Source organism: Gopherus evgoodei, chromosome 12 (assembly GCF_007399415.2).
Source record: "Gopherus evgoodei ecotype Sinaloan lineage chromosome 12, rGopEvg1_v1.p, whole genome shotgun sequence".
In the NCBI taxonomy this organism is placed as follows: domain Eukaryota; kingdom Metazoa; phylum Chordata; order Testudines; family Testudinidae; genus Gopherus; species Gopherus evgoodei.
The window spans coordinates 26,852,588-26,865,093 of record NC_044333.1 but is presented as its reverse complement, the minus strand read 5'-3'; positions in this window follow the sequence as shown (position 1 = coordinate 26,865,093).

Here is a 12,506-nt window from a genome sequence, read left to right as displayed (position 1 = left end):
TACTCCAAACAATAATTAATAACAGTGCAACAAAAGTCACTGTTCTGATTCTCCTTTTAAACGGTCAGAGAGGCCCAGCTGCTGCACTGCCTTCGGTAATTGGCATCTTTATTTTACAAACAGTGCTATAGACAGTTTTGTCCCCTTTGATCCCTCTGTAATACAAACTAGGTTCACTAATCAAGGCTATTCCTCCTTTGTTTGCCCTTCAGAATTTGCAGAGAGTTTCTTCCTGCTGGATTTTATGATGTACATTGCATGTGTAATACACCAATCGTTACAGAGAGATTTTGTCCTGATTCCCTAAGAAAGCATTATAGCTGTTCTCCTAGAGACACCATAATATACAAAAATTGCAAATCTATTAAATAGATGTTTTACCATTCCTGAGCCCACTGGAATTAAATATACAGCACAAAAACATGTAGTAGCTTGGCTACTATAAAGAACATGACTTGAAGGCTTGCAACACAATCAAGCAGCCCAGGAAAGCCAGGGTATATATGGAGATATAGGAAAGTCATAACCCTTTGGAGATTATGATAGGAGGGACTGGTAACCTCTTATAACGGGAACTGTTGAGCAACCTTAATGAGACCCTTTTAACTTTACCAAAGTTTCATCTGTTCAGACTGAAATTTTCCATGCCAGATCTACCTTAGGCTGAATGGTTGTGAAAAATTCAACCCAAATGTTTCAGCTGTTTCTGAGAACGAAGCTAGGGAAACATCTGTTGTTTTACAAATCTTTAAAAGATTCTGGTGACCTTTCCTTTGAAATGGTCTAACAACCCATGCTTTAGAGCACATTCTTGAATTTTGATAAGGATGGGCTTTGCTTTAGCAGCGCACCTTTTGCAGTACCTTTGAAAATCCACCCAAATTGGGCCCAGTTTAAGCCTTTGGGGGAAAAAAATCAATTTGCAAGTCTCTACCAGGCATGTGCTAGATCTTTGAAATGAAATTTCTCTAAGATTCTGTCCACACCGGACATGCTCAGAGCACAACTTTCTTTGCTGCAGTGCACCTCGGAGTTGCTGCAGTCTTGCTGGAGCTAGGCACTGGAATGGAGAGCAAGGAGCCTGTCACTCCTGTGTTCTCAGTCACACACACCACTAGGCCCAATATGGAGGAGGAAGCTGCCTGATTCGAATGCAGGAGGGACAAGAGTTAGGGATGGGGGAAGTAGACTGGGACAAGGAGCCTATGGGAATTGCTTTATATTCCTCCCAATTTACTTAGCAAATAAAGGTTTTGTGACAATATTGGTGATGAGTGCAGTACAAAAACTGGACAGCTATTGACAGATTGTATGCTCTGATTACACGCTGTCATCCACCCATCCATTTCATTGTTAACAACTGCATGGAGCACTAGCATGGGTGGTGGGTATAATAGGCCAGGAGAGGCTAACCCAGGCCATGGCTCTGCCCACGCTCTGCCCCAAGGCCCTACCCTCATTCCCCTCTCCCGCAAAGCTGGCAGGGGCTTGTAGTAAGAGGAGGCCCTGAGATATAAACCTTGGTATCAGAGGCCTGGTATGAGGCCTAAGACCTGAACTAAAATAATGGTCAAGGCTTCGCTAACATAAAGCAAAGTTAAGCTGTGAGCCAGAGGCAGACCCTGCTCACAGAAGCTGGCAAGGAAAGGGCTGATGCTGCAAAAAGAGACACACCTAAAAGGTACTGGACACCAGATATCAAAACATTCGCATACTTGTACACTCCACACAGATAACAAGGAACAGGCTGACCCATCCCAGTGACAGGGCCAAAAAGGTAATATGATGGATAGAGTTGTTTTGTTCGAACCAACATGTACTAGGTGAGATGCGTCACCTTACTGCGTAGAGGAGTTGTACCTTGCTACGTAGAGGAGTTGCACCTCAATAGGTCAGGAGTGATGTGTAACTTGTTTGTACCTGTGTATAAGAATGCATCCCTGGGGCGTGTCTTTGTCCGGCTGAGAGGGCAGTGGAAAGTCCCGCCACTGACTGAGCTGAGTCCATTGCCAGGGAGCACATAAGTACTGGCTAGCTGCACCTTCGCAGCACCTTGGACTTCATTTGCCAGGGAGCTGGAGACTGTCTCTCTCTTCGACAATAAACCTAGCCGACGTTCCTTCGTACCTTACTAGAGTCTGTGGTCATTGGGGGTTCTCTCAGGGTCTGCTGTGTCAGCTATCTGCACAAAGCTGGGGCAGCACACAGCAGGAACACACGCACACAGCCGATTGATATCAAAATTGAACAGAGCAGAGCACCACACCGGTAGCATCTGACAACAGGGCTCAGCTCGGGCTGGCGGCCTGGAGCTCTGGGCTCAGCCAACCAGTGGCCCAGGCTGGTGCTAAGGGCCAGTCGTCAGCCAGGTGCTCAAAGCGGCCAGGGCGGATGGCCCAGTGCTCAGTGCAGCTTGGGCAGGCAGGCCAGTGCTCAGGGCAATTCAGCCAGGGTTCCTCTGGCCATGGGGCAGGGAGGCTCTGGGCTCCAGCAGGTGAGGGGGGCAGAAGGGGCAGGGTAGGGACGGGGTTGGGGGACTGACCTCCCCAAAGGTGGGGTTCACATGTCTCCCCGAGTTCTATTTATCTTACTTTGACCAATTTCTCAGACACAGCCTCTAAACTTCTGTGCCTGAAATTAAACCTCCAATTGCTTACCCCCATGTTAACCTCAGATTTACACACAGAGGGTCAGATCCCAAGCTAATGTCAATAATTGGCAAAAATCCACTGATTACAACGGTGCTGCACACCAGCTTAGGAACTGGTGCAGAAATGGGCCAGTTAAGTACCGAGCTACATGCTTAGCAGGCGCAAACACAGATTGGATGCACGTTGCCCAGGGCCAGTGTAACCACTAGGTGAACTAGGCGACTGCCTCGGGCACCGAGATTTGGGGGCGCCAAAAAGCGGTGCCCAAAAATTTTTTTTACACCATTGCTGGAAAACGAATGAATAAAGAAAAGAGAAACATCGTTGAACTTGCATTTTAATTTGTCATTCTCCTCTCATACATTACAGCTATAGCCTATGCCAGCTCTGCATTGAGGGCACAAGCATACTGCTTCACTACGGTACAAAGTGGCAATGACATCATTTTTCTCGTCGCACACAGCCGTTACCCATTCTGACAGGCTGTTTATAATGCTAAGTTTACTAGTTTTCAGAGGTTGTTGACTGAGGCTAAACTATTTTTGTTGAGTTGTTTCAGATCTAAGACTCTGGCAATTGCTGCTGCATCATTTCGCCAATACTTTGTGTCAATTGTGTATGTTAAGTATTTTAGTGTATATGTTTATCATGTGTGAATATGCATGTGTAGATTGTTGAAATTTGTCATATTGATATTGTCAGTTGTATGACGGAGTAGCCGTCATTCTAATTTTATAAATTTTATTAACAACAATAATTGGCAAAGAATCCTGTGGCACCTTATAGACTAACAGACGTTTTGGAGCATGAGCTTTCGTGGGTGAATACCCACTTCCTCAGATGCATGTAATGGAAATATCCAGGGGCAGGTATATATATGTGTGCTAGCAAGCAAGCTAGAGATAACGAGGTCAGTTCAATCAGGGAGGATGAGGCCCTGTTCTAGCAGTTGAGGTGTGAAAACCAAAAGAGGAGAAACTGGTTCTGTAATTGGCAAGCCATTCACAGTCTTTATTCAATCCTGAGCTGATGGTGTCAAATTTGCAGATGAACTGAAGCTCAGCAGTTTCTCTTTGAAGTCTGGTCCTGAAGTTTTTTTGCTGCAGGATGGCCACCTTAAGGTCTGCTATAGTGTGGCCAGGGAGGTTGAAGTGCTCTCCTACAGGTTTTTGTATATTGCCATTCCTAATGTCTGATTTTTTGATGGCATTACAGGAGGAAGTGCATTTAAATAACTCCTCAGGTAACTACATTAAAACAAATCCTCAGAAACTGGAGATTTAACAGAAATTTGAAAACAACATGTTAATGCCTCTTGTGACAGTATTTTTCTGTTCATGCTTTTATAAATTTGCCAAACAATGGGGTCCATGTTGCAGTATTTTTTGCTATGGCACTTGTAAGGGAAAATTGTTTTTCTTCTACTTGCAAGTCAATTCATTGCGAAGTTTTAAATTGGGAAGGAACCACAAGAGGACTAGGAAAACAACCTCAAGAATACTTTCAGTCTCCTGCATCATTTCATTCAGGTCTCACTGGCATAACAAAAAAGTTACAGTCATGTATAACCGTAAAGAGAGAAGCTCATTAACAAGAACAGAAGAAATGAACTGCAGGCTTTTCAAGTATTCAGAAGTGCCTGTCAGCTTGTGGGCCCCTAGAAATCATGTGAAGAGGGGGAGTTTTTTCGGTTGTCGTAATTAAACGAGTCATTAAAAGGAAAACCAGCTTCCTCAACAGCAATGAGCAAAACCACAGCAAAAATTAAGCACAGTGTCTACGGCAGCAAACAGTTTCCTGCATCTCTTCCTGTTACTGAAATGATTACTAGTAGAACTGTTCTGAATTACCCTCACCTGTCCCCTCCTCCCCTTCCTCTTCTGTGGTAAAAAGGGCTTCCCGGTGAGACAGACTCTGAAGAGAAAAGGCAAGAGAGTAATTTAGGCACAGCGCTGCATTGGGAGCTACTTGTTGTGCATGGTGCAGCATCACTGAGGGAAACGGAGAAAATGAGAACATCATGATGTAGTGTGGTATAAAGATTTTTACGATTAGGAGTTTTGCAAATATTACAAGCATGATTGCCGTCCCAGAGTCCCGGGTGGGGCTGTTACAGATAGTCAGACTTGCAGTACTTAACTAGCCCTGGCAGAAATACTGTGCTGTTAGCTGTGATGCAGTTCTTTGAAGACGCTATTTATGCATAAGTAAAGTTCATTTGCCCTCATTATCACAAAATAATTTACGTGCAAGACTGATGTCTTTACGATACACATACAAAATAAAAAAATATTACAAATGTCAAATAGATTAATCATAACTAGCTATATCCCCAGCATACAGATATATGTCCATACAGAATATACTATGCACAAACACATGCTGCATACACTTACTGAAGAATGGTGAATATACTTTTCCTAACAGATCTTATAAGAGGGTCAATGAGATGTTTCTTAAAAGTATTTGGTATTGAAGTCCCTGAATTCCATTCTTCAGTGGTGTTAGTATTGCTAGCTACAGTGACAGTGCTTTGTTTGGATTATATTGATTGGCATTTCATGACATGCTGACAAGCATTACAAAGAGTTGCATAGTTCTGTTTCTCTGTTTTCAGTGAAATGTTATGTCAGTCCCTAGTTTCACCACAAAGCCAGCCTGAAGGTTTAACCAGCTCTGGTTTAGTGCATATTGAAGCAATATGAACTTATTCAACTCAAAGACTGTCCTGTAACTATGATGGGCAGCTGAACATTACAGATTTTATGACCACGCAGACAATTTTCCACTCTTCAGACTAGGAACATAATAACGGTATTGCCAAAAAAGTCTCTTCTGTTTATTTATTTTCTGTTACAGTTTGTAACTGTTCCGCTCTTTACCACATCAAATGAATGAAATCTTAAGTGCTGAAGCCAAGAGGGTGGACAGGCTTTGGTACCCTGGACAACATACCTCAACATCAGTCTGACAAGGGCTGAAATGATGAAACCAGTACATTAAAAATGGATGATGCTGTAACCATCAATATTAATCAGCCATCAACAGCATCATTCATTTTTAACTTACTGGTATGCAACAGATTTGACTATGCCCATAGTACTTCTCATATCAGTGAACCCAGAATGAAGGAAGGTACTATTGGCAGGTCTCCTGTTCTTGCACAAACCACTGAAGCAAAAATGTCAAATGTATTTTTTGCTGAACTGTGCCCTCATTTATATTCCCATGTTTTCACTGCTAAATACATTACAGACATAATGGAGGATGCATAACTGTATACAGAATGATTATAGATATTTATATGCATCTCTAGTGAAAGATCATGCCCATAATTCAAGCATGGCAAAGCCACAAACTTTTGAAGGTCTTCCAACCACCACTATTTATAATCCTTTGGAAATCCATTAACATTTTTATGCTTAATGTTACACAATGCAATTTATGACTATTTTCCACATTGAGTTATAGTAATAGGTGATTTAAAAGCAGCCTGACCTTAAAATGAAGTAAATGATTTGCCCAATATACAGTTTCACCAAAAATGTCTACAGACCGTTATTAGCACAAATAAATATTACACATAATTTTAAGACGTATGGAAAATGATTTCCATTATAACAATCTATTTTCACTTACTCATTTTACTTTCTGAATTTTTTTGCTCTTGGGAAAATTTTGTCTATTTTGTCACAGCCACAAAAAAAAAAGTTTTGGGGAAAGTTTGAAGGCAACACTTACAGATCCCTTAAGCTCCAGGAAAGAGTCTAAGTGCTTGATATATGTGGTGAAGATGTGGCATTTTAGTTATCTGAACCAATTTAATGTTAAAAAATTAAAACCATTTAACTGGAACTCATGAAAGGTTTGGAATTGCCTGCTCTAAGTCTTCTACTTATTTTTAAAGAGGACAGCAGCTATTCAGCAATTTTTGAATCAGGTCATTTTCCAGGGTATTGTATTTTGAGAGTGCATTAATGCTGACTGTTCTATGCCAATTAAAGACTTGAAGATTAATAAGTTATGCTTCATAACAGGACGTGGGTAAGTAGTACAGTAGTAATTAATTAGTGTGTATAATTTGAGCTCCCCGATGATAAGCACTACAGAAGTGCAAGGTATTAGTAGACTATAACCATACAGGACTCATTTCATATCTCTTTCACAGTCATATTTACTAGCTGCTACATGTTCCTAAGCACAGTATAATATTTATCATAGTTACTATACCAGGTGCCCCAAAAGCCTTATATATATTTTTCAATAAAATTCAAGCAATGTGCATAAATGCTGTCAGTGCAAGGTGTTCTCAGCATTACATCTGTTAGGGTAACAGCAAAACATGATGCACAAAATGCACATTCCATTGTTGCATTAATTCTACACATGATGGTGCTGCTAGCCTCATTTGGTTTCTGAAAAACAAAACAATCTATTCGCACTTTTAAGAAGTTTCATGTTAAGTGTCAGACCTTGTTTGCAGATTTTCTAAAGAATCTTCTGTAGGTATAAATATTTCAGAACAAGAGAGATAAATTTGGCAACTAATTAAATATTTGTTTTGGGTTACATCCCTGTGACACCACTTAAAATTTTAGTTCCAGCTCTACATTTGCTATGGGGGTTGTTGTACAGATTTAATGGGGTTTCATAAGTATAATTACAGGCATATTTGATCAAATAAGCTAGACCAAGGGTTCCCAAACTGCAGCACATGTATCACTGTCATATGTGAGCCTGTTGGAAGTGGTATGCTGTAACAGGGTGGTCTGTCCCCTTTAAGAGGTAGTGAGGCCTGGGGCCAGCCAACTCTTTTTCCATGGCCTGGCCTCTTTAAGGAAACAGGTGTTTGATGGAGCAGCAGACTCTTTGACATGATGAAGCCCAGCTGCTAGGTGACTCCCAAGATGAGAGAGGATGGACAATCTGGATGGGGAGAACTTCAGGGAAGCATTGAGTCTCAAATGAATTTCCCTTGGATGGGAACCAAACCATAAGGGAGACTGGTGGGCTGCATAAGCCTGCCTGAGACACAGCATAGCCCCAAGAAGGAGAGTTGTTGGGTCTAAAACCAAGGGGAGAGAGAGTCCAAGAACTTGGGAACAGATGGGCTAGAGAAGCCTTCTTGAATTGCAGCACAGCCCCATGAAGGAGGTATTTAGAATCTCTTAATCAAAGGGTAAGAAGTTGCAGATCCAAGACCAGGGCAGAAAGAAATCTGTGGAGGTTATTCAGAGAGGCCAAGGTTGAAGTGGGACGTGCAGAGCTCTCCAGATCAGAGTGAGCTGGAGGGCAACCAGGAATCTAAAGCATTGGAACAAGGGAGAAATGAAGAGAAAGTTGCCCAATGGCCAGGTTAGGATCAGAGAGGGGTTCTTGGCAAAGGAATTGAAAGAATTGCTTTACATATAACGGTGGGCTCAAGATTGAGTTCAATAAAGTGCAGCTCATTGACTTTTGGTTGAGAAGGGGAGAGAGGAGTTTAGTCTGGTATCTGGCAGAGCTTTGAAATATTGATGTCCTTCAGCACTATGCACTTCTCTGAGACTAATTTTTCTGCCCTGGTGTACCACTGAAAACAACTACAGGACAAACTTCAGTGCAGAACCAGCCTTTCACATGACAAAGCAACTATGTTCTGTGAAGCAAGTGCACTCTAAAACTTTTTAATTTTCTCTGAAAGCTACTCAAAACATTTTGTATTTTTCTTGACTTAACTTTTGTAAAAAGATAAGCAAAGTGAACTTTGGCTCATGTTCAACAAAATCAAGAGAAGAATTAGAAGGAACTTTAATTTTAAATTAGACAAGTCAAACTCTTGATTTAGTCCAGCAGCATACCAAAAAAGACTCCAAGTCATCATTTGACATTTAAATTGTTTCCTGTAATCTGAGTAACACAAATAAAGAATGCACTGTCTAAAAACCTGAGATGTTTAAGAAACATCTAAACTAACACTATAGGCTTCCTTAATTGTTTATTTTACTATGCATCCAGAAATGCCTATTTTGGACTTAAAGGTGCACAAAAAAAAGATGATATTTGCATGCAGCACTTCAAATATCAATTTTTTAAGAAGGTGGTACATGAACCATTAAAGTTTGGGAACCACTGAGCTAGACTATATTTTTAAAAGGATAGAATGATTAATATAATATTTAATGGACCACTTAATTGTCACATTGATGGTAAATCCATCAGCAAAGTCAATGGAGCTACACTGACATACCAACTAATGACCCAGCCCAGTATTTTTGGAGCACTTTGAGTAACTCAAACGAACAGATCCCCTTACTCACAATGAATATTACTTAACTGCACAAATATGCCCAATGACATCAGTGGAACTAATCATGGAGTAAGATGCTACCCAACATAAGGGTATCAGAATATGTCCCTAGTTAAGCAGAAAACAGTATTATTATAATTTTATCTTCCAGGCACAGATACCACAGTACAAACCATTACAAATTTAGTTAGGCAACAGTACTGCCCTGTGCATGTCATTCAAATCACTTTTAGGAAGAAGTCACTGATGGAACACTTACTCAACCGCTCAAGTGATCTGCTGATTGTGCTAGAAGAATAGTAGCAATGGCTAAAGGCGACACTTTTTCAGATAACCCCAAAATCTTTACACCACCTCCAGCCTTCATTCTCAGAGGTGCACACTGTTTTCAGGGTGCTCTGCCAGCTCACTTGTACATTGGCACTTAAGTTATTTGTTCTACCTACCCTTCCAAATACTGTTATATGAACCCTATCATCTCCCACCCCTACCCCCACAGGATGGGAATACTGTGTAAGAGATCACAAAAAAAACATAACCAATGAGAGGGAGCAGGATGTGCTGCACATAATTAACACTTACATGCCAGCAACACTGCAGTTTTGCTGTCAACAGGAATGTTTACTGTCAACAGGAAATCCCTGAACTCCACCTGCCAACAATAAGAGTTAAGTATGGGATAGAATATTTTAGCAAAGAAATCTCAATGTGTAAACTGAAGCTGAGAAAGAATTTTATCAGACCACCAGAGAAATGGGGGTATGGATAGGTATGCGGATGTCTGTCCTGCTGCAATCAACTTTATAGCTGAGCCATGACTCTTAAACGGATTATCTTGTCTGCACACCTCCCTCATGTGTACCTAAGCATATACCATCAGTTTAAGATCATCTATCTTTAACTAGGTTTTATCAATGCTATTTCAACTTGGCCTATGTATTTATTCACTGTATATTTTAAAAGGAAGCAAAGTCTGGAAATGTTAAATAGGGGATATAAGCCAACAAGCAGCAAAAGAAAGAACAAAAACAAAATAAGTAAACGCTTATCTCTTTAGCAAGCTAACATAAAGGTTAACGAATAAGTTCATCTCTGCAAAAAGAGGTAACGAAAACGTACTTCATTTACCAGCACTATACGTCTTGTCATGAATCATGCCTAGTGATGCATGATCTTCCACACAAAGAAATCATTATCTTGCCTTGATTTATTTTTCTCACAGCGGAGCTGCTTTGAAGCTGTTTAGCAACAGACCTAGCTGGGATGCATTCAGCTGTCTAGAAATGAAAGTGTAATCTATGAAATAATTCTAAACTGTGGCACAAATTTCATGAGTATGCCAATGAGACAACCTTCACAAAGGAACATGGAACCTATAAGCAAAAAATGGTGCTGTAGACAGTTCTGCTAAGTCTCAAAAAGGGTCAGAAAGCTGAATGGCTTTGTTTGCTATCCCTCCATTGGCCTAGTACATAGAATCATAGAAGATTAGGGTTGGAAGAGACCTCAGGAGGTCATCTAGTCCAACCCCCTGCTCAAAGCAGGACCAACCCCAACTAAATCATCCCAACTAAGGCTTTGTCAAGCCGGGCCTTAAAAACCTGTAAGGATGGAGATGCCACTACCTCCCTAGGTAACGCGTTCCAATGCTTCACCACCCTCCTAGTTAAATAGTTTTTCTAACATCCAACCTAGACCTCCCCCACTGCAACTTGAAACCATTGCTCCTTGTTCTGTCATCTGCCACCATGAAACCATTGCTCCTTGTTCTGTCATCTGCCACCACTGAGAACAGCTGAGCTCCATGCTCGTTGGAACCCCCCTTCAGGTATTTGAAGGCTGCTATCAAATCCCCTCTCACTCTTTTCTTCTGCAGACTAAATAAGCCCCTTTCCCTCAGCCTTTCCTCATAAGTCATGTGCCCCAGCCTCCAAATTATTTTCATTGCCTTCTGCTGGACTCTCTCCAATTTGTCCACATCCTTTCTGTAGTGGGGTCCCAAAACTGGATGCAATACTCCAGATGTGGCTTCAACAGTGCCGAATAGAGTGAAATCATCACTTCCCTTGATCTGCTGGCAATGCTTCTAATAATGCAGCCCAATATGCCATTAGCCTCCTTGACAACAGGGGCATGCTGTTGACTCATATCCAGCTTCTCGTCCACTGTAATCCCCAGGTCCCTTTTCTGCAGAACTGTCACTTAGCCAGTTGGTACCCAGCCTGTAGCAGTGCATGGGATTCTTCTGTACTAGGTGCCGGACTCTGCATTTGTCTTTGCTGAACCTCGGCAGCTTTGTTTTGGCCCAATCCTCCAATTTGTCTATGTCACTCTGGACCCTATCCCTACCCTCCAGTGCATCTACCTCTCCCCACAGCTTAGTGTCATCTGCAAACTTGCTGAGGGTGCAATCCATCCCGTCATCCATTAATGAAGATGTTGAATAAAACCAGCCCCAGGACTAACCCCTGGGGCACTCTGCTTGATACTGGCTGCAAACTAGACAATGAGCCATTGATCACTACCCATTGAGACCAACAATCTAGCCAGCTTTGTATCTACCTTATAGTCCATTCATCCAATCCATACTACTTTAACTTGCTGGCAAGAATACTGTGGGAGACTATATCAAAAACTTTGCTAAAGCCAAGGTATATCATGTCCATCTCTTTCCCCATATCCACAGAACCAATTACCTCATCATAGAAGGCTATCAGTTTGGTCAGGCATGACTTGCCTTTGGTGAATCCATGTTGACTGTTCCTGATCATCTTCCTCTCCTCCAAGTGCTTCAAAATGGATTCCTCGAGGACTTGCTCCATGATTTTTCCAGGGACTGAAGTGAGGCTGACCAGTCTGTAGTTCCCCAGATGCTCCTTCTTCCCTTTTTTAAAGATGGGCACTATATTTGCCTTTTTCCAATCGTCCGGGAGCTCCCCCGATCCCCACAAGTTTTCAAAGATAATGGCCAATGGCTCTGCAATCACATCAACCAACTCCCTCAGCACCCTCAGATGCATTGCATCCGACCCCACAGACTTGTGCATGTCCAGCTTTTCTAAATAGTTCTTAACCTGTTATTTCACCAATGAGGGCTGCTCACCTCCTCCCCATACTGTGCTGCCCAGTGCAGCAGTCTAGGAGCTGACTTTGTCTGTGAAGACTGAGGCAAAAAAAGGAACTTTCTCTGACATTCTTCTTGTTGCTATCATACCTGTAGAAACCCTTCTGATTACGTTTCACATCCCTTGCTAGCTGTAACTCCAGTTGTGCTTTGGCCTTCCTGATTACACCCTTGCATGCTCAAGCATAGGGGCCGACTTCTGCTCCCTCTGCCCCTGGCCCTGCCCCAACTCCACTGCTGCCCCGCCCCCATTCCAATCTCTTCCCCAAAATCCCCACTCCAACTCCACCCCCTCACTGCCCCTATCCCAACTCCTTCCCAAATCCCCACCCCGGCACCACCTCTTCCTCTGAGCACGCCGCATTCCCACTCCTCCCACTCCATCCCAGCACACCACCAAACACCTGTTTGGCAGCGGCAAGGTGGGAAGCACTGGGAGGTA